Source organism: Gorilla gorilla, chromosome 5 (genome assembly GCF_029281585.2).
Source record: "Gorilla gorilla gorilla isolate KB3781 chromosome 5, NHGRI_mGorGor1-v2.1_pri, whole genome shotgun sequence".
In the NCBI taxonomy this organism is placed as follows: domain Eukaryota; kingdom Metazoa; phylum Chordata; class Mammalia; order Primates; family Hominidae; genus Gorilla; species Gorilla gorilla.
The window spans coordinates 67,908,956-67,936,770 of NC_073229.2; the positions used below are offsets into that span (position 1 = coordinate 67,908,956).

Here is a 27,815-nt window from a genome sequence, read left to right on the forward strand (position 1 = left end):
AAACTGTGATAAAATTTATAAATATAAGGGATTGCTATTGTTTTAGCAATAGGTATGAATACAAAAATTATGAAAAGTCTGCCGCTTGTGGATATAGCTTTAAGTGCAAGGGGCCCACTCTATTCATAATTACCTAGAAATGAAAAGAACATTTCAGACACCTAGAGTAGACTAGTTCTGTAGACAGCCAGTCTTGAATGAGTTTAAGATTCCAATATTCCCAGATTTATTTACCAAATGCTGTGCTTTTGAAACCATCATTATTATGATTTTTAATGGGTTATTTCAAGAAAACTTTCCTAAGTGATAGCACACGAAGAAAATGCTTGTGTTTATAAAGTACCATGGGTTTTACGAACAAGGCAGGACAATTGCTGCAGGAATTCTGGCCACTCCTGGCCTCTGCAACTACCCCAAAATATTTAGGTGAGTATTCGTCCAACTTGTAACCCACTAGGAGCACACAGGTGTGTTAGTCAACGAAGTAAATCATTGGGAGAATATAAAAAACTGATCATTATCTTTCTTTTCATCATCAGGGATTCATTGCCATTTTAAACACTATCATTAAAGAAGAGTGAGCAGGAACAAACAAAACTTTTGATGATAGCTGAAAATTATATACAAGGGCACTGGAACAGGCAACCTTCATGTATATGATGAGTTCTAAAATGTGTGTGCTTCATTTGTATGGATGTACTCGTTAACATAGATTTTAGGGGTGTGTGTGTGTGTATGTGGGCATTGGAATTTCAAAATGAGGGAAAATAATCCCAATAAATGAAACCTCTATTTTCTCTTGTTTTGGCCCAGCCCTGGTTTCTGTACCCACCTCTAACATGATCAAAGGTTCTCCAGCACCATATAAACACATCATAATCATGCCTGAAGCTGAGTCTGAGCAGAGTTTTGAAGCTGATGAGTAAAGCATAGACCATTCTAGGAAAAGTGAAATAAAATAAAAGAAGTATTATGTGGCAGAAATGGCTGGAGCTAGGACACTTATAAACAAGGGCATTGAGAATGTCAGGAGAAGGAGGACGGCAACCGAGATTCGATGGCTCCTCCCTTTGGCTCTCCTCACCATTAGCCAGAAACTTTTAAGTAGGCATGAGACTTATTCATGGCAGACCTTAGTCTCAATATTCATTGGTGATAGCACTAAGGATTATTGAAGACACCTTCATAAACCTACATTACTTTCAAGGATCCCACAGAGGATTGCAGACATTTTAGAAAATGCTAAAATAACAATAGGATAAATGCAGAATTCTGAAGACAATATAGAGCATCTTCACATTTCAAGAGGCCTTTGACAACAGAAGTTTTTAAGATCCTGGTAAAAGACAGATTTTCTCCCCCTAGGCCTGCTGTGCTGCAAATTTTTTCAGTCTATTGAAATTTACTGCTCTTTTCACCTAAAATCACTGTAAATGTTGTGACATGTCTAAAAATGTGTCTGCTTCTCTCCTGTTTCTTTTAGCCTCAAACTATTTTTTTTTTTATAATTTGACCATGCACTTACAAAGAGTGTATTACTATTTTTCTCACTAGGGTCTGTTATTTATTTTTTGTATGAGAAATAGCTGTTTACTTGGCTTGAGTGAAATGCCATAGATGGAGATAATCTGATCTGTAGATGAAATGCTTTGGTACGTTACTGAGGTTTTAAAAAAATAAAAAAACCTACCTAAATAAATAAACTTACTTGAATCAAACAAATTTGGGTAAATAAAAAAGTATGAGCCAAGTAGCATTTTAATTATAATTGTAATGCGAAAGTAACCGTATAATATTCATGAGGCTGGTTCAATCTCAGTTGATCATTATTAATTCTCCATAAGTAATACTGTTTCCTTCAATATTACTCATGCAGGAATAATAAGTATAAACTGAGATTGCCCAGACAAACTGTGAGATACAGTCACCTTGTTCATAATCTTTATCTTTCTCTGCCCTTAGCTGTGTGACCTGGTCAAGTTGCTTAACGGTGACGTGAGTTAACCAGTGATTTAGAATGTGAGCTCTGGTGCTGGACTTAAACCTTGGTTACACCATTTAATGGTGGTGTGAGCAAAGGCTTCCAGGTAGAGTTGGGTAGACAGTGAGTTTGCAAAGAATAAAGCAAAAGAAATTGATACTAATAAGAAATGACTTATTCTGCCTGGGTTTCACCCCCATTAAACACTGAATACAATTATGGAAAATGTTCCTGGAGTTGAATTCCAGGAGACAATAGGCCACTGATTTTTCTCCTAAAAGCACTTCACCCTCAGAATTAAGAAAGGACTAAAGATGTTGATGAGGTGATAAAGTTTACATCAGTCCCCTCAACATCATACCTACTTTCCCAACCATTTTACCCCTATCTTCACTTCATCCAGGCTAAGCTCTTGGGGAAATAAAAACTATGATATACTTTTGAAACTCAAAGAAATGTCTATATAATTCCCTTTTAATATCGTAAGAATACACTATTTATTAATTTTTAAAAATTCATCATAGTGTTGAAAGCCATGCAAAGTTTCCTTCTATCATCCAGTCCTAAAAATTCTTTCATTTCTGTAGAGCAATAGTGGCCATGTAAATTTGCTTTTGATGGAAACACTTCATTATTTTAAATTGTGAGCTGGGAGAAAAAAAAGTTTGAAAGTTCTTCTCCTAAAAAGATGGACTTATACAACAGAGACATTAGAAGAAAGACAATATAAATCAATTTTTGTCTTCCAGTTAGGTCCAAGTTTTCCAATAAGGGGTTACATTTTCTGAGTTTTCTCTCTTTTCATTAATGTGACAAGAAGCCTTAGCCTTGCTTGTACATATCAGAAAAATAAGTTCGTGGATTACATGCGGGCCTGGCTTAAAGCAGTCATTCAATCAAAAGGAAATGTTGCCTTTAACTTTTAGTGCTTTGTTATGTTCTGTAAGAAGCCATAACCCACTTCAATAGATAAAAAGGAAGCAAATGGAGACATTGCATGAGTGTATGTATATGTGTGTGTGTGTCCATGTCTGTGTGACCCAAAGCAGCTTTCCCTCTCCTACATTGTGAGCAGGGACCAAGGAGTTGATACAGGTTATTTATGCAAAAATCTCCCCGTCATACCAAACTATTGAGTTTAATAAGGCCAGTTCACAACCTAAAAAAGGGATTTATTTTTTCAAATAGCCCATGTGAGAAAGTTATATAGTAAAAGGAGGAAATAATCCAAAAGGTGATTAGATGAGGAAAGAAATCACTTTCAAATATTTTTCTCCCCCTAAACATCCACCTGTAGACGTAGTTTAAAAGGCTAATTGCTTGCAGACATTTAAAGTTCAGATTTCTGACACAAAACTCAGTGGCCAATGTGTGATATGTTAAACTTCAGAGGGAAATCCAAATTAGGCTTTGCAGAGGATTAAAGAAATGTCTCATGCTCCAGTATGAGTGAGTTCATGCCTTGATAAATTATCTAATGAGTTTTCAACATGCAACAAAGTTAAATATAGTAATAGAAATAGTAAGCGAAAAATCTTTTTTTTAATATTTGGTTATAGGACATTGAAGCAATAACTTCTTGATTAGATATACTCATAAAAGGCAATACAAAATATAAGACCAATAACTCAAAATAGTGTCTGTTAATTTAAATACATCATACATATTTATTCAAATGTTCTAGAAGATCATATATTAAAATAAATAAATAGGGTACAGTACTGCTCAGCTTCTCAAGTCAGGCTCACAGAATGGGACTATCTTGTAAGATACAAGTATTCTAAGTTTTATAAGACTCTACAAAATACAGTCAATGATACTTTTATTCAAATACGAGAAAAAAAGGACAAACCTAAGTCATAAATGGGTTAAATGGGCTACCTATGTGATCAAACACTTAGTTTGAGTCCCAGTTCTGCTTTTTTCTAACTGTAAAACCTTGGGAAAGTTGCCTAACTTTTTTGAACCTTAGCTTTTCCCTATGTAACTTGTCAACTTCTTATAAAATTAAATTACAATTATTAATAGAATTATTGACCTAGAAAATCATTTTTTACATCATCTAACCCAACAGTTAATTTATAGATGATAGGTCTAAGGTCCACAGGTTTAACTAATTTTCCACAGGTCACACATAGCATTATCCACAGTGCTGGTGTGCAGCCTGTGTTTTCAACATCACCATACATTGTGCTTTCTACTCCAGCATTCTGTCTTATGATACTTTAATAATTACAACTCTACGTTCAGTTTCTGAGACATACATGTTAAAACTTACCTAATATTTTGTTTTTTAAATATGTTTTCTATCAACACATTTCCACAATTTGAGCTGCTAGCCACACTAAACGGAAGATCCCAAATGTAACTAAAACTGTAGCTAACTTTAGTTGTATTCCTTAGTTATTGCAATCTGATAATGTATCACAGAAATAATATCAGTGGTTTCCATTTTGTCTAAACTAATGAGTAATTTTCTGAGCTATAGAATTTAGTAAGCATAATTACATACTGTCTTCTCATAAACTTTAATATAAAAATGTCAATTTATTATATGATAAAATTCCATAAGTTATATTTCTTTTTATTAAGATATTAGGCTTAAAAAGTCAATGATATAACAGATTCCATTGAAATAAAAGATGTTCACAACACGGGAGCAAGTTGTTCAGTTTCCATGTAGTTGAGCGGTTTTAGCATTTGGAGATATACCTAATGTTAAATGACGAGTTGCTGGGTGCAGCACACCAACATGGCACATGTATACATATGTAACTAACCTGCACGTTGTGTACATGTACCCTAAAACTTAAAGTATAATAAAAAATAAATAAATAAAAATAAAAAAATAAAAAAAGATGTTCGACTGTTTTGGATTATCCATTATTTCAAATGATTTTTCTTTCTTTTTTTAGTTTTTCAAAATAGGTGTTATTTTAAAGAGAAGTTTCAGATTCACAGCAAAATTGAGCAGAAAGTTGAGATTTCCCATGTACCATGTGTCCCTAAACATTCATAGCACAGCCTCCCTCATTATCAACATCCATCACTGGAGTGGTACGTTATTACAATTGATGAGTTATTACAATTGTATACAATATAATATACAATTATATTGACACAACATTATCACCCAGAGTCCTTAGTTCACATTAGAGCTAACTCTTGGTGTTGTACATTCTATGTTTGGACAAAGGTATAATGACATGTATCCACTATTATAGCAGATATGTTATTTTATGTCTTATATTGCAGAGTTCAGAGCAGTTTCAATGCTCTAAAAATCCTTTCTGCTCTACCTATTCACCCCTTCCTTCCCCCAACTCCTGTAAACCATTGATCTTTTTACTGTCTCCATCAATTTGCCTTTTCTAGAATGTCACGTAGTTGGAATCATACAGTTTATAGCCTTTCAGACTGACTTCTTTCACTTGGTAGTAGGCATTTACATTTCCTCCATGTCTTTTGTTTTGTTTTGTTTCATTTTGTTTTTGTTTTTGAGATAGGGTCTCTCTCTGTCACCCAGGCTGGAGTGCAGTGGTGTGATCATAGTTCATTGCAGCTTCAACTTCCTGGGCTAAATCAATCCACCCAACTCAGCTTCCCAAGTTGCTGGGACTACAGGCTTGTGTCACCATGCCTGTACTGTTTTTCATTTTTTCGGACTTTTTTTGTACTGTTTATAAAATCAGAGTTTTGCCATGTTGCCCAGGCTGATCTCAAATTCCTGGGCTCAAGTGATTTGCCCCCCTTGGCCTCCCAAAGCGCTGGGATCACAGGCATGAGCCACCACGCCCGGGCCTCCTCCATGTTTTTTCATGGCTTGATAGTTCATTTCTTTGCAGTGCTAAATATATTCCATTGTCTGGAAGTACCACAATTTATGCATTAACCTACTGATGGACATCTTGATTGTTTACAAGTTTCGGCAATTATGAATAAAGCTGCTATAAATTTGTGTGCTGGTTTTTGTGTGGGCACAGGTATTCCACACCTCTGAGTAAATACCAAGGAGCCTGATTACTGGACCATGTGGTAAGAATATGTGTAGTTTTATAGGAAAGCACCAAACTGTCTTCCAAAGTGGCTATACCACTTTACGTTCCCACCAGCAATGAATGAGAGTTTCTGTTGCTCCACATTCTAACTAGCAGCTGGTGTTGGTGTTCTAGATTTTGGCCATTCTAATCACTATGTAGTGACAGCTCATTATTCTTTTAAATAAACAGTTTTGATAAGTAATTTAGAAATAAAGACAAGTTTGGGAGTTTAAGATATCAACATCTTGAAAAATTCTTTATAAAATATTTAAATGTATTTATATAATTGGAGCTTGAACTGGTACTGGCCAAAATACAGAACAGGTATTTTTGTAGAGCTACCCATAATATTCTATATGTGAAAAACAATACTTCTTTTATTTTTTTTAGAATGAACAGATGTCTTTCAACAAGGAACATTAAGAAAATGAATATTTGATGTCATGAAATTTGATTTCATGAAGCATCAGAAAAGCACAGGTAAATCCTCACAATTTATCTGTCTTTTAGATGTTATTTGATTTTGTTTAAGTAAATAACCAAAAAACCAAAATTAATCTTAATTATGCAAATTCATACCATCTCCATCATCCAACTTTTCATTTCTGTAAGATTTATTTTATCTGTAAAACATTATCAAATTAACTACATTTCTCATTTCACTCTCCAAATTCCTATGATGTATAAGTATACAAGACATACCACTAAAACTATGCACGAGTTTACACTTTGTCCTTGTTTGTTTTCTAATTTACTCATTAAATATATATATATATATATATATGTTTTCCCCATAGTGAACTTTGAAATAGTTCAATGGCCAGAATTATATCTTATACTTTCTTTGTATCTTCTTTAGAAAATAGCACAGTAGGAACCTTATAAATGCTTGCTGGATTTTGGAGTTAAATGTAATCATCAAATGATTTTTCAAATTAGTCATTCTGAAACCTGTTGTGAGGAAAAAATATATAAACAAATTTACATAAAGTTACAAATTGCAGTTAGTAGCTTAATATATTAGCCTTTCCAAAGTTTACTAGGCAGAAGCAAGCCTTTAGGTAAAGGAAGAGCACTATAATGATTAGGCTGTAAAGAGGAAGTTGAAGCCAGTGAACACACCCTTTGACTCATGCTACAGTGTGACTGCCTCCACAACCCATAGCCTGGACCAGTGGTTCTCTTAGTTTAGTGTGTATCAGCATCCCCGGAAGGTGTGTTAAAACACAGTTCACCTGATCTCACCCTCAGAGTTTCTGATTCAGGTCTCAGGTGATGCTAAGGCTGCTGGTCAGTCAGTGGGCCAGTTTAAGAATCATTGGCATACACTGGTCACTGGGTCAAATAATAGCATGAGAGTTAATGTGACATTAGCGTTACAAATATCATAGTATATTAATAGCATAGTATAAGCATTATAATAGTAATGGCATTAGCATATTAGCATATATGGATCACAGATGTGATACTAGAACCTAGGATCGGGATGTGTCAGGATCAGATCTGTAAGACTGTAAGAAACTGGCTGGTGGCCACAGAACCTATAAAGTATCCCCAATCAAATGGAACATAGGAGCAAAGCATCAAGTCAGAGAACAGCATGAGATCAGAAGTGAAGGTGTACACAGCAGTGGAAAATAGAACAGTTGTACCAACACTGGGTAATGCATACAAACTGATTCAATAGAAGTACCACTGGGACATGATGCTATGACCTGAGTTATTAAAGCACAGAAGGTGAGGAGGCAACATGCCCACGTGGTGGGGATATAAAAACCCACTGTACAAAAGCCACTTGTTCTAGAACCCTATATCTCCAGTTGCAATCTCTTTTCTTGCTCTCTTGATCTAATAAGCCCTCACTCACCATGGAACTCCAAGTTTGCACTTCCCGTATGAATTCTATTACTCTATCTTTTCACCACCTTCAGACCTCAATTATTAACCCTCCCAAACTTTAGCAAGTTAAACTCTAAATCAAGCACCCAGAGAGTGTAAGGATATGTCTTCTTCTCTCTGCTTGAAAGGGAAGGCAAGCAATGATTCTCTTTAAGGTCTCTAAGGTGGCAAGCCATAAGAAATATAAGAAATAATGAAAGGGAATATCCACCCATGACACTGAATGATCTGTAAAAACTGACCAACCCCTACACACACACACACACACACACACGCACACACAGACACACACACACACTCTACACCCAGGGCTCCAAAAAAAAAAAGCCATTATTAACTTTATGGGGAAGTGAGAATATAATCCAGAATAAAGTGCTAATAATGGATTTGGGAGAAAAAACACTTTTCCAGAGAAACCCAAGATTAGCTACGTACTTGGAGAGGATTGAGTGCTCTGAGTTTCCTGGAATATTAGATGTTTTCCATACTTTACCTTTAATTTCACAATATTCTTCAAAGATAATTTTTTACCACCACTTCACAGATGAGACTTAGAGGAGACTTGCTCTAGGTCTTTAAGTAATGACAAAGCTGGAATTAAACAATGTAAATCTGGTTTCCTCAAAGAATTGTCCATGATTATTTGAAAGAGAGATCAAGTATGTAATTGAAATTCGTAATTACTATTATCATTCAGATTTTTCTGGAGGTAGAAGAATAGTAATGCCCCAGAAATTCTATTTTCTAAAGCAACTTTCAATAGTAAGAAATACTGCACAAGCATTGCTTTAGATATTGTTACGTGCTTCACAAAACTAGCAAGGGTTTTGTGTTTGTGTGTGTGTGTTTGATTTTAAGGTTATGAAAACCAACACATCAAGCACTTAGAAAAGACATTCAAGCAGCAGATGAAGTATTCAAATCCAGGTCTATATGACTCTAGAGAAAAATATTTTATCCACCCTACTCTTGGACATTTTATAGGTTTATCCATAGGTATCCCTAGAGCTCAGAGTCCAGCAGAAATAATTTTCTCCACGAGGACCAATGAATGTATCTTGTGCCAGAATTCCACTCTAGTGAGTCATCTTAAATTGTAACTGTGGTATCTAACATGCTAAAGGGTTTATTGTCCCCCTTCTACCAATTAATATGAAGACTTTTCAGTCTCTATAAGGTCCTTTACAGTTTTTCATGTGCCTGCGAGCCCACATCCCCATCTGAAGGAAACTGCCCACTCACAGGGCCTACCCTTTGCTCAGCTGATTGAAAGGGATGTGCATCTGACTCTAGAGTCACCAATCCATAAACTTTGCAGTGACCTCCTACATTGGATTCTGACAAGCCAGGCCAGTCACATTTCTTATTTAAAAATGCGCTACAGAACCAAGAAAAGATGCAAGATATCAACAAGGACAGAGAGAGAATACCATATGAAATGCTGACATGGCATAGGCCTAAGGTTGGAGCCCTGGACTCCATTTGTAGATACTTTGTAGAGGGACAAACTATCTAGAATGAAACTCTAACCAGGGAATTACATGATTGAACACTCTAGGTATAAAAGATTGCACATTTTATGTTCTCCATTGCATACTTTCAAAGCACTCAATGAGATTCTTACCATATTTAAAAGGAAATGAGTTTCAAAAGCCACATGGAAGCTAAATGTGGCTTCCGCATGTTTTCTCCACTGGCATCTTTTAAGAATTTCTGTTAAATTAATACAGAAATTAATGGTAACAAGCACATAGAGTTATTAATAATATTTACTTTTAAGTGATGAAAACTTTCTAAAAGTAGGAAAAAACACTTTATTTATGTTTCCAATGTCTTATAATTTGTGAGTAATTTTTAAGTATTACATATATTTTAAATAATATGTATTAATGCACTTGCTTTGCCAGTCTCTGATTCTCTGCATGAATTCAAGGTTAAAACTCACAGTGCTGATTTACTCCCAATTGTGGTATAGAGGAAAGCCATAGACTCTGGAGTCAGTCCTGGGTTCAAATCATGATGCTAATACTTATTAAATATATGATGGCTGATGAAGAACATACACTCTGGGCAATATTTCACTCCTCTATATAAGATGAGCTATGTTAATGCATACTTTGCCTATTATCATTGTCTGGGTTAAAGGAGATAAACCAGAAAGCACTCTACAGAGTGCCTGGTCTGCCATAGTACTATGAATAGTATAATGCTGTTTTGGTAACCTCATGTTTTATGATAAAATATTACTCCAATATATATATATAAAACCTAGGGCTTAAACATCATTTTTATTATATATAGGCTCTTATTTTAGCTGTTATGAAAAAAGCAGGTCTTACATATGCTTAAGACATCAGCTGTCATACTTCTTCCTATATTCAGTGATTTATAAATCACTGTATAGAGTGTATAGAGTGTATAGAGTGAACATCAGTTAATAAACTCTTAGTATTTTCCTAGAGTGATATAGCAATGACCTTCAGAAATCAGTTTTAGAAATGTAGCATATTGTTAGAAATCTGATCAAAAGTTAACAAATTTAAAATTTCTACTATTGATTCTGGTTTCAGTCTCATAAAACCTATTATTTTTGTCTTCTTTAAGAACTCTGATCCGACTTCCAGAACTTTACATTTTCATAACTTTCTCAAGAGTTCCCTATTCTTATGAAAAGAATGTGAGGTAAAATATATTTACACCCCATTTGGAAACTGCAAACATGAGCGTCCAGTCTCATGTTCCCCAAACACAGCCAGGGGAAGCTGCTCTCACAACACTGTTAATGTTTCATTACCAAGCCATATGTGGGTGACAGCAGCATTCTCTTTGACAGTTCAAATGGTACATTGTTTGAGAAAGTGCTTAATGCAGAACTACAAGTGGACAGAGCTATCCAGACCTCTTCAGCACCCTTATTATGGGTTTCATATTTTTTGCTGGTATTTCCGCCTTTTTTAATAGGTGAGGCCGCTGACAACTGAATTAGTACACTCTCCTTAGTATGCCAGTGGCTCATGACAATAGCCTGAGGGGGAAGATATAGATAACTGAGAAGTTTTCTCAGTGTTGTGATATATTTTTTCATATGGTTAATAAGGCAATTGAAATGACATTCTGTCACAGTGGTATAAGGCAGTGAGCTTGTGATGATTTCCCATATGCTACCACTAGGAGGAGATGCATTTTGTTCAGAAAAAAAAAAAAGAAGAAGAAGAAGAAAAAGAAAAAGAAGAAAGGGATAAGATTAAAGATGTGGCAGTCTGCAAACTTGAATGTCTTTTAGTGTAATTGGACATCAGCAGCACCTAATACTAAACAGAGGGCAAGTCTGGGGCTGCTCTGGTGATGAAAACATTAAGTAGTATTAATAAATAAAACAAAAATTTGAAAAAAAAGCAGTTTATCAAACAGCAATTAGAAGGCACAAAGCTAAAAATATGTAACATATCCTTCTTAAACAATGTTACAATTTTTTTTGCTCTCCGTAAGTGGGATTTTATAGGCAGGACTATTTTCACATCTTCCTTTGCCCTCAATCTTCTTACTTTTATAAGCCCCCATCAGCTATTAAAACGTATCCACATTACACATTATACAGGTGTGTGTGTGTGTGTGTGTGTGTGTGTAAAATGTTATGAGCTAAGTTGTAGTTGACTAGTTGGGGTATTACATTTTTGAGACATTTAATTTAACATACATTTATAATAATTTTGATGTTTCCATTTCCATTTTGGAGCCAACATTTTTTCTTCTTTGTCCTTCATACTCTTATTAGCCATTAAAATCTTGCAAGCTTTTTATATATTATAGATAAAACCACATATTTGAGAAGCATACTTTTCAGTATGGGTCTGTCCAAATTCCAGAAGATAAGAATTCTGAACTGTGGTTAGAAAAATGTTTCCACTAGGTCTCATGATAAAGACTCAGGATATAATGTGAAGATTATATCATCAAGTATTAGTATCAGATAAATTTTTTAGTAATATGCTACAATATACTAACATAAATTAACATAGTATCAAATTTGCTACTTTGTTTAAAAATTTCTGTTGGAAAATGGTGAGCAGCAGTGAACTATTCATAGTTACGTATGTAAGCAGCTACCTAATGGAAGGAGGGTTAGGCAGACTTTGTTACCCACATGTGTTTAACTTTAGGCTTCTTGATCTACTCACCTTTACCAAGTATTTTGCCTGATGAGTCTCTTCCAGACTTATGAAAATAGACATTTGTCATCAGCTGCTAATATGTCACATGTGCATCACCTTTGAAGTTTAATATTCTATGAGACAGACATCATTCTTTTCCAAAAGAATAGTATTTTTCCCCATGTTGGGGAGAACCTCAAAACTCAGGAACAGAGATATAGCTCATAACATTTATGGAACTTTTTAAACAACTTCATGATTTTCAGCTTGACTCTAAAATTTAGTTTTGTATCATCTTCACTCCAAAGAGAGAAAACTAGACACTATGAGATAGGGTGAGTTGTCTAGCATAACACTATGAGATAGGATGAGTTATCCAGCATAACAGAGATAATGGTAATAATTTACACCTAAATTACATTGACATCCCAACTCTGCTTACTTTTCATTGGCTCACCATCTGTCCCTAAGTAGTCAGAGAAAAAAGGGATGCTTCCTCTGTCTAACCAATTTGACCTCTTACTCCTACTTCCCATTTTTCAATTTTATTGGTTTGTCCCCAAGATATAACACAGCAGAGATGTCCTTGACCATTAAACTAAGCAAGTTAGGAGTCTTTCTGATTTCTGTAAACAGTATATTAATGTGATCTAGAGAAACTTGAGCCTGGGTGAAGCCGTTAGACTCACCCCAGGCACAGGAAAAGGCAGAATCATCCACAGTTAGATTTTTGGAAGCTTTGAGGCCTGTTCAAATGATGAGGTCAAAATAGTTCTTCATGAATGTCAACATTCTGTGGGGACCTCAAACAATAATCACTTGAGGAAATGAGTAAAAAAAGGATAAAATTTTAAAGTAGCGAATAGTTCACTGATTAGTGAACTCAAATATTTATTACTGCCCAGTAGAAATAATTGGCATTTGTCCTAATTCCATGGAATTCCCATGAGTGACAAATAGACTTGCTAGAACAAGAGAACTAGATTCTTACCTTGGCTGTAAAAAGGGTGTCTAGGTAAGGCAGTAATATTTTGGAAAAGTCCTAAATATCAGATCAAGTTGCTTAGCAAGAGCAGGTGCCAAATTGAAGGTCAGCAGTTCTGTTGTCATCATGAGTTTGGGAGGAATAGCTTGAACTGATATTTTAAGTCCCCAGATTTTTTTTTTGACGGCTTACTCAATAGGGAGACAGTTTCCAAGGGCTTTTAGCTGCATGACTCAAGATATGCATTTGCTCCGCTACGTGGTTCAGGAGAGAGGAGATGGCAGGAGGCACAGGGATGATTACTAAGGGTCCCTCCCATGCCTCTCAAATGGACTCAATTCTGCTTGCTCATAAACCTACTGAAAGAGGAGTTTGTAGTACAGGAAACACAAGCCTCAGATGACTCAGATATCTGGTAACATAATACATATCATCATAAAAGCAGGCTGGGAAAAATAATGCCAAAGTTAATAACTTTCAAAAGATAGAGAAAAATCATGTACTTCCAATAAAATTGAATCATATGATCCAGGCAGAATATGTTTTCTCTGTCGAATTGGGCTTATATATAGGTAACTTATGAAGAAATTGCCTATAAACTTCACCTTTGGTAAACTGAACTAGAATAAATTTCAATTGTCTATCATTTTGCCACTGTTAGGACCAGAATCCCCTACTCACACTTCAGGGCCAATGAAACATAAATCGAAAGAGAGCTACCATTAGCTCTCTTAAAAAATATTTTAGCTTCAGGGGTACATATGCAGGTTTGTTATGTAGGTAAATTCAAGCCATGGGGTTTGTTTTACAGATTATTTTGTCACCTAGATACTAGGCCTAGTACCCAATAGCTTTCTAAGGCATGGAGTTTTCTAACACTGGAGTTTTCTACAAACCAAGGGCCAGAACTGCTTTCACATTAGGGAGGCCTGGAGTTTCACGAAGGAGAGGATGGCAGGTACCAAATATTGGAAATAAGATGAGCTGATGTAGATCATAGGAACTGAACAAAAAATGGAAAAAGTGACAGTCATGTTCCATCATTTTGAAAAGAATAGCTATGACCTCTGACAGAGTCTGATATGCTTTTCTGAGAGTTTGAACAATACCTAGCTGAGTTGTCACTTCCCAGTTGCCAGTCTGAGGAGGTACTGACAATACCATTGTGGTGTTCTCAGTTAAAGGAATACAAACAGGCAAACAACGCTCCTAGCACGATATTCTTAAAGATAATTTGCCATAACTTTTCTCCCTCCCAGGACAGCAATGGACATTAGTTTAAGAACAGCATGTAGTATTCCTTACTACAGTCAAATGTATTTATTTATAGATTCTTCTGCGTGAGTAAAGTAGAGATTAGGGCAGTTTTCTGTCTATTTCTCTTACACAGTTTAGTTTCTGTGAAGGTCATGCAGACCTTGCTCATGTCTAGCAACTTGGTACCTGTCTGGATGAGCACATGTGTGGGGCTTGAGAAGAAGACAGGATATTAGATTTCATAACATCTATTAACTGTGACAACCCCTTCAAAAGGGAGGAGATTCGAGTCTACATGTAAGTGTAGTCCAAGCATTTTGTGTCACTGGAAAATTGCTTCAATTCATTCCTATGACACAGTAACACCCAGCAATAGTAGCTGCCTTGGTAGTTAATGAAATAATCTCCATTTTATATAAAGTGATTGAGTTACCACAGAAACTTAGCAATATTGCACACAAAACCAAGGATAAAATAAATATCATCTGAGGAAACTGATGCGCAGAAAATAGTTGTATGTTCGGTGCATATTCAAGTACCATTAGGTACTTGATCAATTAGGACATATTTTTAATAAAATACTTAATATATATTTTTAAATACACATTAATTTGTTTAACTAACAAATAGAATCTGAACAGCAGAAGAATACTCTGGTAATTTCATAAGATGAAGTTATAAAACTACTAATGAAATCTGAATGTATATTTAACTTGTATTTAATAAATATTACTACATTGATTAGTTTTTTCATGGCCTCTGAATGAATCAGAATATCCCATTTAGTGCTTTCTCTCTTCTTGTTATATGTTGAGTGACTATAAAGGAAGCCTTTGTGACTACTTTTTAGTACACTGATAATGCTCACCTGTTGCTCTCAAATTCCACTCCTAACCTCCATCCCCACTGATACGGTTTGGCTGTGTCTCCACCTAAATCTCATCTTGAATTGTAGCTCCCATAATTTCCACATGTTGTGGGAGGGACCCGGTGGGAGGTAATTGAATCATGGGGGTGGGTCTTTCCCCTGCTGTTCTCATGATAGTGAATAAGTCCCACAAAATCTGATGGTTTTATAAAAGTCAGTTCCCCTATACAAGCTCTCCTTGCCTGCCGCCATGTAAGACATGACTTTGCTTCTCCTTCACCCTCTATCATGACTGTGAGGCTTCCCCAGCCCTGTGGAACTGTGAGTTCATTAAACCTCTTTTTCTTTATAAATTATCTCTCAGGTATGTCTTTATCAGCAGCATGAGAACAAACTAATGCACTCATTCACCCCATCATGCCACTTAGCTGCACTGTGCTATTACTTAGTTAATTAACAGAATAGCTATTTTTAACAGACATTTTATTATGGCCACCACCACTCATTCCAAATATTCTAATGTTAATTTTTTCACCAGCTTATGAGGGTCAAAGTTTTGCTTTTAATGAATTCTATACATAAGCAGGAACCAACCTTCAATTTGAAGGTGGAAGATCTAAACCTAAAGGAATGAGATGCGGAAGGAGAAGGGGAGCTCTCAGGAGATTGAGTGCTGAGGGAAATTGCTCTGGATGGGATTACTTAGCAAGGGCTTATCTACCCTCCATTCCAGAGGACATCTGTAAAGGCAGAAGTCTCAGAGACTTGTTCATTTTCTGTTTTCTTGGGAAACTCTGAGCTGAATATCACAGAAGTTTGTAATGGTCTTAAGATCCTGCAGACCTGATTTCTGAAAATTGCCAATCCATTTTCTTCTTCTAACAAGGATGCCTGAGGAAGTTATTTTCACTCTTAAGTTTTTCTTGAAAAAAGTAGAATTAGTTAGCTGTTAAAAACAAAATCATTAAGTGTTCCATTGTTGTCTATAGAGTACATAACCTAAGGATAGAACAAATTCTTGCCCTCAAGGATCTTACAATCTCTCTCAAAACACTGGCTGTGCATTAGCATTTTTATAGTGCAATCATTCTGTGATGTTGTTGGAAATGCTTTATTTAAATGGGCACAACAGTTATATTTTATTCTAATGAAGACTCATTGGCACTATGGATTAGCATTTGCCAGTGGGAAAGTGGCTATTAACCTTGATATATGTGAATGCACCCACATATAGGAGCCATGTCTCTAAATAGAGTACATTTTCTAAGGTAAAACATGGGGCTAGGGGAGTAGTGACTGAGGAGAGATCATATACATGCTCTATTTAGTATAGTTGGTATATTTGGAACTAGAGGAGAATGGAGAGGTGGTTCCAGACTCCAAATGTAGGTGAACCTAACAACTCTTGTTAAAATTCTGCTATCAGTATCAGAAAAAACAAGGTAGTTTTTTGTTTTGTTTTAACTTTTATTTTAGGTTCAGTGGTACATATGCAGTTTGTTATATAGCTAAATTGTGTGGTGCAGGGGTTTGGTGTACAAATTATTTTGTCAACCAGGTAATAAACAGGGTATCCAATAGGTAACCTACAAACACCTAGTCTTGTTTTTTAATTTTCAACTTATTATTAAATCCCAGATAAGAAAATACTGAGAGTCAATTGAGGTTTAGTAAATCTTACCTTGAAACATCCAGTTGTAAGGCATAAAGGTATGAACTCCTATGATGTTTTTTGATACTACTATTACTAGGTACGAGTTATAGGATTATTAAAATGCATTAGGCATTTCTATGAGAGAGCCCATCTAATTCTCACAACTCTAAAATAAGTATTAATATTCCCTAAGATTCCAAAACTTACACCTGTGGATCCAGGATTCTTTGTTAGTTTTGTCAAACTCAATATTTCTACTCTTTTTACTTTGTTATAAGGTTAATATCAGTCTTAATATCACTAGACTATACCAACTCTCATACATACAAACAAAGTCACATATATGTGTACATATTAAAACCTCACAAATGTCAATGACACATATGCTACAACCTCCACAAAAACATTTATTACCCACACACATTTGAAAATCAAGATTATGTATACTGTACAGAAATATCAAATCAGAAAGTAATAGAATATTCCTTTCTCAAATATGCCGGCTCTAAGACTTCATGTCTCCACAATTTATCCCAGACTTAGAAACAACAACAGCACTAGCACAAATCCACTTTGGAATACTATATTTCTATGCAAACCCTCCAATTCCCTTGGCACTACCTTCAGTTTCAGTGATGGAGTTCTTTTTGTTTGTTGTTTCTCTGCTTGTCTTTCTTATTTTTACTTGCTTTGATGTCTCTAATCCCACTGATCCACGCAGGTGACCAAACTTTCATCCGTAATCTGTAGCATTCAAATTAAAGGAACAGTTTATAGATTCTAGGATTTTCTGAGCACCTCAAGTAAATCCTTTCTAGGCCCCTCATGAATGGATAAAACCATGAGCAGAGGATGAAGCTAAATTGATCCCAATCAATGTACCACAAAGCATCAAATTGTATTCACTGCCAACCAACAAACAAATAGAAATCTATTTCCCCATTTTTAAAATAAATATATTTATTATGTTTTACTTTTATCCCAGTGCCACTTCATCAAAACTTAGATTTTCCTAGCAGATATATGATTAATAGAAGTAATGTGTCTTTCATTAGGTGATAAACAGCATTTACAATTGGACACACTTCAGCTTTTTGTTGCTCTCTTCAACTGCAGGCTTCTGAAATGCTACGCTGGTCTGTGTTACATTAAGACCAAATATACCTTTTTCATAGAAAAATTCTATACCTCTTTAAAGAAAACATATAGAATGGAGATAACTGAATTTATTTCCTAGTCACATTAAACAGAAAAGGTTAAGCTCCTACTGACAGGAAAGATGTATTTGCAAGTGATTAGTTATATTTCTATCATAGTACTTGTCTGTGTTCTTCCTTTGATGTTTAAGCAAAGCTCTTGAACACGCTGGGTTGTATGCTCTGATGTTGATTTATAGGTGGAACTGAATTCCAAACACTAAGCCAGTAGGTAGGCTTTAATAAAAGGCACAGACTTTCTCCCTGCTGGTTAGTGTGTGACTAAGCTATGTTGTTCTAGGGCCTCAATCTGTCAAGACAGGTGTGCAATGAGGGAGTCCTTTGGCCTCAAAGACCTGAGCTATTCGCAGAGGGCCACATTCTGCTGTATAGGATTGGAGGTTTTAAACGCTTAGAAAAAAAATAAGCTATGTTAAAAACAAACGAACAAACAAAACAAAACTTTTTTCTGTTCAACAATGATATTGAAACCCTTTTTGTTAGAAGTTAAGGTATACCTACAAGGGAGAAGATAAAGGTAATCAGGCAGTCAGTCATATGGCACATCAAATTCAGGCCAAGCAGTGTCAGTCCTAAAGCAAGAACATCAGAAGGAATGGTAGACCATCTTCCACAGGCTGTTTTATGCCTTGTCGACTGACAACTCTCAGTGAGTTGGAGGGTGGGGATCCAGGAATCATCGTGAGCAGCTCAATAAAGCTGTCTGGTTGGGCTACAAAAGGAGAAAAAATTAATGCAATAGAGATATTAGATTAAACAAAGAGAGGCATCCCCATCTGGCCAACCCCAGGGATGTGTGAATTACTGAAGTCATAAAACGAGGGCATGTTTAACACCACAGTCTGCTGGTTTCGCGGTCTCAACACATGAAAGGTACAGAATCAAACAACCACACTATCATCTGAAGAGAGAAATGCAATTCACTATTCATTTTTGCCAGAAACGCTTTATTTCCACCCAGATATTTTGCAAATTGAAATTTCTACTTTACATTCAGTTTATTTGGGGATTCTCTATCGGCAAAACCGGAAATACAAGAATGTAAGCTTTTCAAAGCCAGGGAATAGATTTTAAAAGCAAACAACAAACAATCTAGTAACACTGGCATGCATTTCTTTTGAAAAAGACATAAGATCTATGTTGTATAAAATATCTTAAAAATAGAAAATCTACAAAAAGCAATACCACTGGCCAAAGTTAACTACTTTTACATTTCTTTCCAAATTTGTTTCTATCATTTTCAAAGAAATATATCAACATGTACATGTGTAGATATTTGTGCATATGTGTATAAACTTGTGTTCACAAACACAGTATGTGTTCTGTTTTGTAATTTCATTTTTTCTACTTATATTTTAATTGTGAGTAATTAAAAATGCTTTTTAATTTTTTTATTTCATAAAAAAGCATGTATAATTTCATTGTAGCAATGAAAGATGGTCAGCACCTGAAAGTTTATATGTTCTCCAAATATTTATTATTGTAAACACATGATATCTTGAATGTAGTAGATTTAAATAAACATTTGCTTTCTCAATTAGTGAATACATGAAAATAGGCATTCTTAGTACATACTTTTCTCATTGCCCAATATATTTAAGTATATTTAATATATAAATATACTTAAATATATTTTATATATAAATATATTTAGTATATAAATATACTTAAATATATTTTATATATAAATATACTTAAATACATTTAATCTTTCTCTTCAGGTGATTTAACACTGACAATAGAGAATTATGAATCTAGACCCAAAATTCAAATTTTTCTTTGTTCTTAATTAGCTCTAAGCAGTTTATTCCAACTTGCATACTAACTCATAATTTTCTTATAGGTGAATCTTAAGAGCAAGAAGAACTTGTATATAACCTTATCTTCACTCAAATAGGTTCAGAAATACTGTAAAAATCTAAGGACCACCGAGTGCTCTAATAAAGACTTCGTAAAATTGATATTTGATACTCAGCCATCTTGAATCAACACATCTTTGTATAATTTATTTTTAATTTTTTTAACTTTTATTTTAGGTCTGGGGGTACATGTGCGGATTTGTTATATAGATAACTTGCATGTCACAGGGGTTGGGAACACAGATCATCACCCAGATGGTAAGCATAGTAACCAACAGGCAGTTTTTAGGTCTTCACCCTCCTCCCTCCATCCACCCTCCAGTAGGCTCTGGTGTCTGTTGTTCTCTTCTGTATGTCCCTATGTAGTCAAGGTTTAGCTTCCACTTACAAGTGAGAACATGTGGTGTTTGGTTTTCTGTTCGCTTAGGACAATGGCCTCAAGCTCCATCCATGTCCCTGCCAATAACATGATCTCATTCTTTTTATGGCTGCATAGTATTCCAGGGTGTATACATACCACATTTTCTTTATCCAGTCTACTTTTAATGGGCATTTAGATTGATTCTGTGTCTTTTCTTTTTCTTTTTACTTTTTTTTTAAAAGATGGAGTCTTGCTCTGTCACCCAGGCTGGAGTGCAATGGCACAGTCTTGGCTCACTGCAACCTCTGCCTCCTGGGTTCAAGCAATTTACTGGCCTCAGCCTCCTGAGTAGCTGGGACTACAGGTGCCCACCACCACACTCAGCTAATTTTTGTATTTTTTTTTATTAGAGACAGGGTTTCACTCTGTTGGCCAGGCTGGTCTCAAACTCCTGACCTCATGATTCACCCACCTTGGCCTCCCAAAATGCTGGGATTACAGGCATGAGCCACCACGCCTGTCCTCTACGTCTTTGCTATTGTGAATAGTGCTGCAATGAGCATACACATGCCTGTGGCTTTATGGTAGAACAATTTATATTCTTATGAGTATGTACCCAACAGTGGGATTGCTGGGTCAAATAGTGATTCTGCCTTGAGAAATCACCAAACTGTTCTCCACAGTGGCTGAACTAATTTACATTCCCACAAGTAGTGTAGAAGTGTTCGCTTTTCTCCACAATCTCACCAGCATCTGTTGTTTTTGACTTTTTAATATAGCACTTTTGACTAGTGTGAGATGGTATCTTACTGTGGTTTTGATTTGCATTTCTCTAATGATTAGTAATGTTTAAGCATTTTTTCTTATGCTTATTGACCACATATATGTCTTCTCTTGAGAAATGTCTGTTCATGTCCTTTGCCCAGTTTTTTTATGGGATTGTGTTTTGCTTGCTGACTTAAGCTCCTCGTAGATTCTGGATATTAGGTCTTTGTTAGATACATAGTTTTCAAATATTTGTCCCCATCCTGTGCATTGTCTGTTTACTCAGTTGATAGTTTTTTTTGCTGTGTAGATGCTCTTTAGTTTAATTAGGTCCCATTTATCAATTTTTGTTTTTTGTTACAATTGCTTTTGGCGTCTTCTTCATGAAATCTTTGCCAGAGCCTGTGTCCAGAATGGTATTTCCTAGGTTATCATCAAGGATTTCTATAGTTTTAGGTTTCACATTTAATTCTTTAATCCATCTTGAGTTGATTTTTGTTCATGGTATAAGGATTTCTAGTGAAATGCATATCTAAATCTATTTTCTAATTGCATAATTATGAAATAAAAGCATTTATTGTTTATTCCTACTGTTTTATATATCAACATTTATGACCATTTAGCCAAAATTCCACTTGGTTATCTACACATGTGTTTTATTCTTTATTAATTGATAATTTTTTTCTCTTCTTAGTCATTATTTTTTATTTGTATCCTCTAATCCAGGGGTCAATAAATTATGGCTCACAGGCCAAATCAGACCTGTATCCTACTGACTGTCAAGCAAAAAACGTTTTCTACATTTTTGAAGTGCTGTAACTTTAAAAGGGAATATGAAACACGTACCATATGTGGCCTATAGATTATAAAATCTTCACTATTTGGCCCTTTATGGAAAAATAGTATTGACTCTTCCTCTAATTCCACCAACAATCTAGGCTAACACTAGAATTTCCAAAGTGATTTGTGGAAACATCAGTTGACTGATATTAATGGTGTTGGGGGAAGAGGTACAGGTGTGGCATTCTGTAGTCAAATAAGTGTGGGAAACTCTATGTTAAACAAAGTTAACCAATTTTGCTAGTGTAGTATGTTTTAATATTTTAGTATGATAACATGCATACTTACTTCTAAAAGTAAGAAGAATATACACCAAAATGCTTTGTTTTTCAAGCTTACTTATATGAAAGCTTTGTTTAATATGACTAGTGTTCTATGAAAATTTGCTTACATACATTCCTTGACAATAAGGAGGAAATGATATTAAAGGTGAAAGCATAGTGTCATAAATTTCATTTTAGTACGATGACAAATTCTCATTATATTCATCCTATTTTTTGGGATTCGTTAGGTTAACATATTTTCATGGTAATAGTTATATCTACACATGAAAATAAAACATATAATTCAGAATTTATTCATGTTTTCTAGGGTTTCTTTTTAACTTAAATTTTCTAATATTCATGCTCAAAATTTGAGATGAGGGTGGAATGAGAGAAGAGAAATATGTAGACTAATGAAAATAATTGCTTATTTTTAAATTATAAGTCAACTTTTACACACTGTTAGAGGTAATATTTTAATCTTTCTAGTTCCAGCCTCTATTGGTACCTCTGTGAGAGGGAAGGACTACATTACGCAGCATAGAAAATTATACTGTGACTAAAAGAAGGTAGCTGTTGAAGTGTTAGCTTTTTCAGTTCTCAGCTGTCCGCTGTGTCTTGAATGAATGTGTTCTATTTATCAGCTTCATTTATAAATTATTGACTTTCAAACCCTGCCTACTACTGAACTCTATAAGTAGGGATCTGTTCCAATTACCACATATTACATTTATCTATCTATATATACATATTAGTGTGTGCAAATTCATATTTTATTCCATTCTTGATATAAATATCAGAACGCTTTAGGTAGACTATAAAAACTTATAGCTAAAATGCATACAAAACCAACGTGAAAAAGTTCTTTAATAATTTCTCCTACATATTGTTAAAAGTAGACTTTGTGATCATTAACTCCTGAATTGTTAGTATTTAACATTGCTTACCTCAAGGGAGTGGACTAGGAGATGTCTAGAATCTGTGCTAGAACTATGATTCCAGAATGTTCTTGACACCTGTGATATATAATCAAATACTGTACATGTAACCTAGCCTTCCATATATCTTTCTACTTTCATCAAACTTAGCACAGATTTTTTAAGTTCTCCAAATTTCAGTCTTCAAAAAAAAAAATCCTACTTTTAGGGTAAGAAGATGGTATTTAACATCTTTTTTATTACCCAAATATTTTAACTAGCATTTTCAACCTCCTGTTTTTATGTGACCTCAGAAATCTTTAATGATAGGGCCCAAAAAATACTTTGTACAATGTCCAAATGCAGCTTGAAAGAGAAAAATAAAAGGTGGAAAGGAAAATTAGATAATCAAAAATATCTTTGATTTGACAATTGTATCACTGGAAAAGAAAACCTACTTGTTTTAACATCCTCATGAACATCCCACTCAATGCTACAAAAGACCACCTAGTCAAGGCCCTCTAAAATATTAATGTAAGAAATTATATAAAATTGATTTAATATTCTACTTGATTGAATAACTGAATACTTTAGTCAGATTCACACATAAAACTGACGGTCACAATAGGAAGGAAATTTGTTTTTCAGAACTACACAAGCCAGAATTTCATTCCAAGACTTTTTAACAAAAAGAAAAATGTAAGTCTAATAATTCATGAAACATCACTAATGCTTATACTTTAAATTCATATCATAACCCTATTCATTTATGTCCACTTGATAATTCCAGAGTTAACTGAATTTGTATTTTTATCAGATGCTCTGTGTAAGTTAGTGCACGAGTTCCTTCCTCTTCTGGCTTAATGTGGTGTGAAGCAAGCTTCTTTCATCATTCACACCATAAAAGTAATAACATTCATAGAGAGGAAGAATAATGATAAGCAGCAAATTTTGAATTTCTTAATTAAGTACACTCTCTGATTAAATGGTGACTGCTTGTATGTTCTCCTAAAAATTAGAACAATACATACATATATGGAATGAGAAAAAGGCTGCCTGACCAAAACCATAAAATATATTTGAAGAAGAAGAAGATGCCACTTTTTCCTTCTGTTGGTTTTTAGATTCAATCCTTATTTTTACACCAAATATTCATTCTAATGCTATTAACACATGTGCCACAAATATTTTTTAATATAGAGAAAAAATTTCTTTAGGAGTCTATGATAATCTAGTTTATGTTTCTGCTTTTCATAAGCATGGCCAAGGAGATGACTACCCAAAATTCTTTAGCGGATGGAAATGACATTGATTTTTTTTTTTTTTTTTTTAGAGCTGGGGTCTCATTCTGTCACCCAGGCAAGTGTGCAGTGGCACCTTCTTAGCTCACTGCAGCATCAAACTCCTGGGTTCAAGCAATACTCTCACTTACACCTCCTGAGTAGCCTTCAGGCACATGCTACCTATTCCAGCTAGTATTTGTAGAGATGGGGTTCTCACTACGGTGCCCAGGCTGGTCTCAAACTCCCAGCCTCAAGCAACCCTCTTGGCTCAGTTTACCAAAGTGTGGGGATTACAAGCGTGAACCACTGCACCCAGCCTGACTTTTTAACTTTTATGAATTAATTGTGCTATTTTCACAAACTTAAATTTCTAAAAAGAACACATACCAGCCAGTCTTGTTATTATATCAAAACTTTCCATTTATTGATAAATCCAAAAATCAATCCTATTTCAAAGTTAATTTTAAAATCCTAAATTCGGGACTACTATTTTCTCACTTCACTCTGACTTTACCAGGGCATTATTATCCTCTGTCAATTGTGAAATATGAAATGAGAAATCTGCTTTTATTAATCTAGTTAGAGGAATGAACTTCAGACTTCTAAAATGCAGCAAAGAAATTGAGTCAGGCAGGAAAAATATAATGAGAAAGTTAGGATGCCTTAGTGAGCAGGCAGAGTCATTTTATGTAGAGGTTTCCCTCAAGCAACTAAATCGAGCCCAAACAAGCCTATTTCTCTGAAACTTGCTTTACCCGCCGTTCCGTCGCAAAATACATTGTAATAATATCATAAAACAGCTTGAGACGAAGAAAGATTCTGATTGACTGTTCAACATTCCAAAAGGGTAAATTAATATCTGTGAATCTCACAGCTGAAGCATTTTAATGCAAACTTGCAGTTTGTGGGAATTGAATCTGTCCGCCAAAATCATTTATTTATATATAGAAAATGGGGGGAAATAGACATTTCATAATAGCAATGAGTCCAGGGGATGCTGTTATCATGAGCTAATCACATCCCATGGGCATGATCGCACTCAGCTGTGTCCCCTGTCTCGTATTGCTCCAGAGGAATGATTATCTCATGATAATAACCCTTATCGTGGCTTAGTGGGTAATAAAAATATATACTTCTTTCCCAAGTTCTTGGGCATTTATTCATCAGCTAACTTTTTCCCTCTTGAGATCTGGTCATATGTTACTTTCTGCTTAGAAAACAAAAAAGAAATCTTGTATTCAGATAACATTTTCTGTTAGCAAAGTGGAAAGAAAAACAATAATAATGTGACTGTATTGATTTGACTGTTTAAGAGTGGCATTGCAGACAAGCCCTGATCACTTGAGACCTGTGCACAGAAGATCCATGCTTGCATTGACATTTGGTAGGATGTCTAGACTGGCTAATCCACTTGGAACAACACATGCATTTGGTAGCATAGAAACAATGAAGGGAAATAGATGCTTATACAATACCATACATATCTTTGTACTATGATGCACAACTATCCAACATGTACATTTTACTGGAGATTATAGACTATGCAGCTTAAAATGTGGTTGTCCCATTTAGACAAAACAGCCTATCAATGACTCTCACACTGTCAAACTGCCAGGCACAGGTATGCCAACAGAAATTCAAGGTAATGCCAGTCACAACAGCAGGAATCCCAGTCCTTTCAGTGAGTATTTGCAGCTTAAGATGCAAAAGCAACAGGAATTCTGAGGCAAAGTCATGAAGAAACAGAAAATCAAAAAGGAATTAGAGCAAAAGACAATTGAGAAGAAGGGAAGTGGAACACAATTCTCCTTGTTTATTTGTTGCCTGTATCATAACTCCAAGATTCTCTAATATGCTCTGTTTATTAGTAAGTACTTACCTGTGCTTTTTTAAATTTCAAGAAATGTCATGCTTTCGATGAAAAGCATACTATTATAAGGTATACCTCTTTTTATACACTAAGGCCAATGTTTAGCAATATGCAATATTTAATGTTTAAAAAATTAAGGGCAGATCCAATGAAACAGTAAGTGCTCTGTTAAACACAGCATAAGCAATCCAAATGATTCAACTCAAAAAGTAATTGTAGTATGTATATTTAGTTACATAACATTGAGTATATGGGAACAGCATTAATAAATCTTGATGCACAGAACTGTCATTCTGCAGAAGGTATAAAACTTTACAGACCATATTACACACATTCACATAGCTCCTTTCTAAGGTATATCAAAATACTATTTTAGGAAAGTTTGGAAGTGGATGTGGGATAGTACAAAAAGGAATAGAATTTATTTAAACTAAAAAATAAAGGGATCCTGGAGAGATGGTAGTGTGACAGCATAAACTTTCTTTTTTTCTTTTTTTTTATTTTTTTGAGACAGAGTTTCGGTCTGTCGCCCTGGCTAGAGTGCAGCGGCAGGATCTTGGTTCACTGCAACCTCTGCCTCCCTGGTTCAAGCAATTCTCTGCCTCAGCCTCCTGAGTAGCTGGGATTACAGGCATGCACCCCCATGCCTGGCTAATTTTTATATTTTTAGTAGAGATGAAGTTTCACTACCTTGGCCAGGCAAATCTTGAACTCCTGACCTCGCGATCCACCCACCCAGGCCTCCCAAAGTGTTGGGATTACAGACGTGAGCCACTGCTCCTGGCCAGCATAGCCTTTCAATCTCTTCAAATCTTCACGTAAAACTGACAAAGCAAGTAGATAGCAAAAAGCTAAAACACAAGACAATATTTAAAACAAAATTAGAAAGGAGGGTGAGGAAAAAAAAAACCTCAGTCATACAGTATGGTATTTCTTCTTTAAAAAATATTTTTTATTATACTTTATGCTCTGGGATGCATGTGCTGAACATGCAGGTTTGTTACATAGGTATACACGTGCCATGGTGGTTTGCCACACCCATCAACCCGTCATCTACATTAAGTATTTCTCCTAATGCTACCCCTCCCCTAGGCCCCCATCCCCCAACAGGCCCTGGTGTGTGATGTTCCCCTCCCTGTGTCCATGTATTCTCATTGTTCAACTCCCACTTATGAGTGAGAACATGTGATGTCTGGTTTTCTGTTCTTGTGTTAGTGTGCTGAGAATGGTGGTTTCCAGCTTCATCCATGTCCCTGCAAAGGACATGAACTCATCCTTTTTATGGTTGCATAGTATTCCATGGTGTATATGTGTCACATTTTCTTTATCCATCTATCATTGATGGGCATTTGGGTTGGTTCCAAGGCCTTGCTATTGTAAAGAGTGCTGCAATAAACATATGTGTGCATTTGTCTTTATAGTAGAATGATTTATAATCCTTTGGGTATATACCCAGTAATGGAATTGCTGTGTCAAATGGTATTTCTGGTTCCAGATCCTTGAGAAATTGCCACACTATTTTCCACAATGGTTGAACTAATTTGCACTCCAAGCAACAGTGTGAAAGTGTTCTTATTTCTCTACATCCTCTTCAGCATCCGTTGT

At 35.3% G+C, this 27,815-nt stretch overlaps 1 long non-coding RNA gene across 1 annotated transcript in view; it reads left to right on the plus strand.

The window, feature by feature from the left end:
- The window catches only part of LOC109027212 (uncharacterized), a 95,959-nt gene that overhangs the window by 40,547 nt on the left and 27,597 nt on the right, over window positions 1-27,815 (plus strand). Inside the window, exon 5 of the long non-coding RNA XR_002006318.2 lies at window positions 6,412-6,501. This is a non-coding gene — a long non-coding RNA (uncharacterized lncRNA). The remainder of the gene's footprint in view (window positions 1-6,411; window positions 6,502-27,815) is intronic.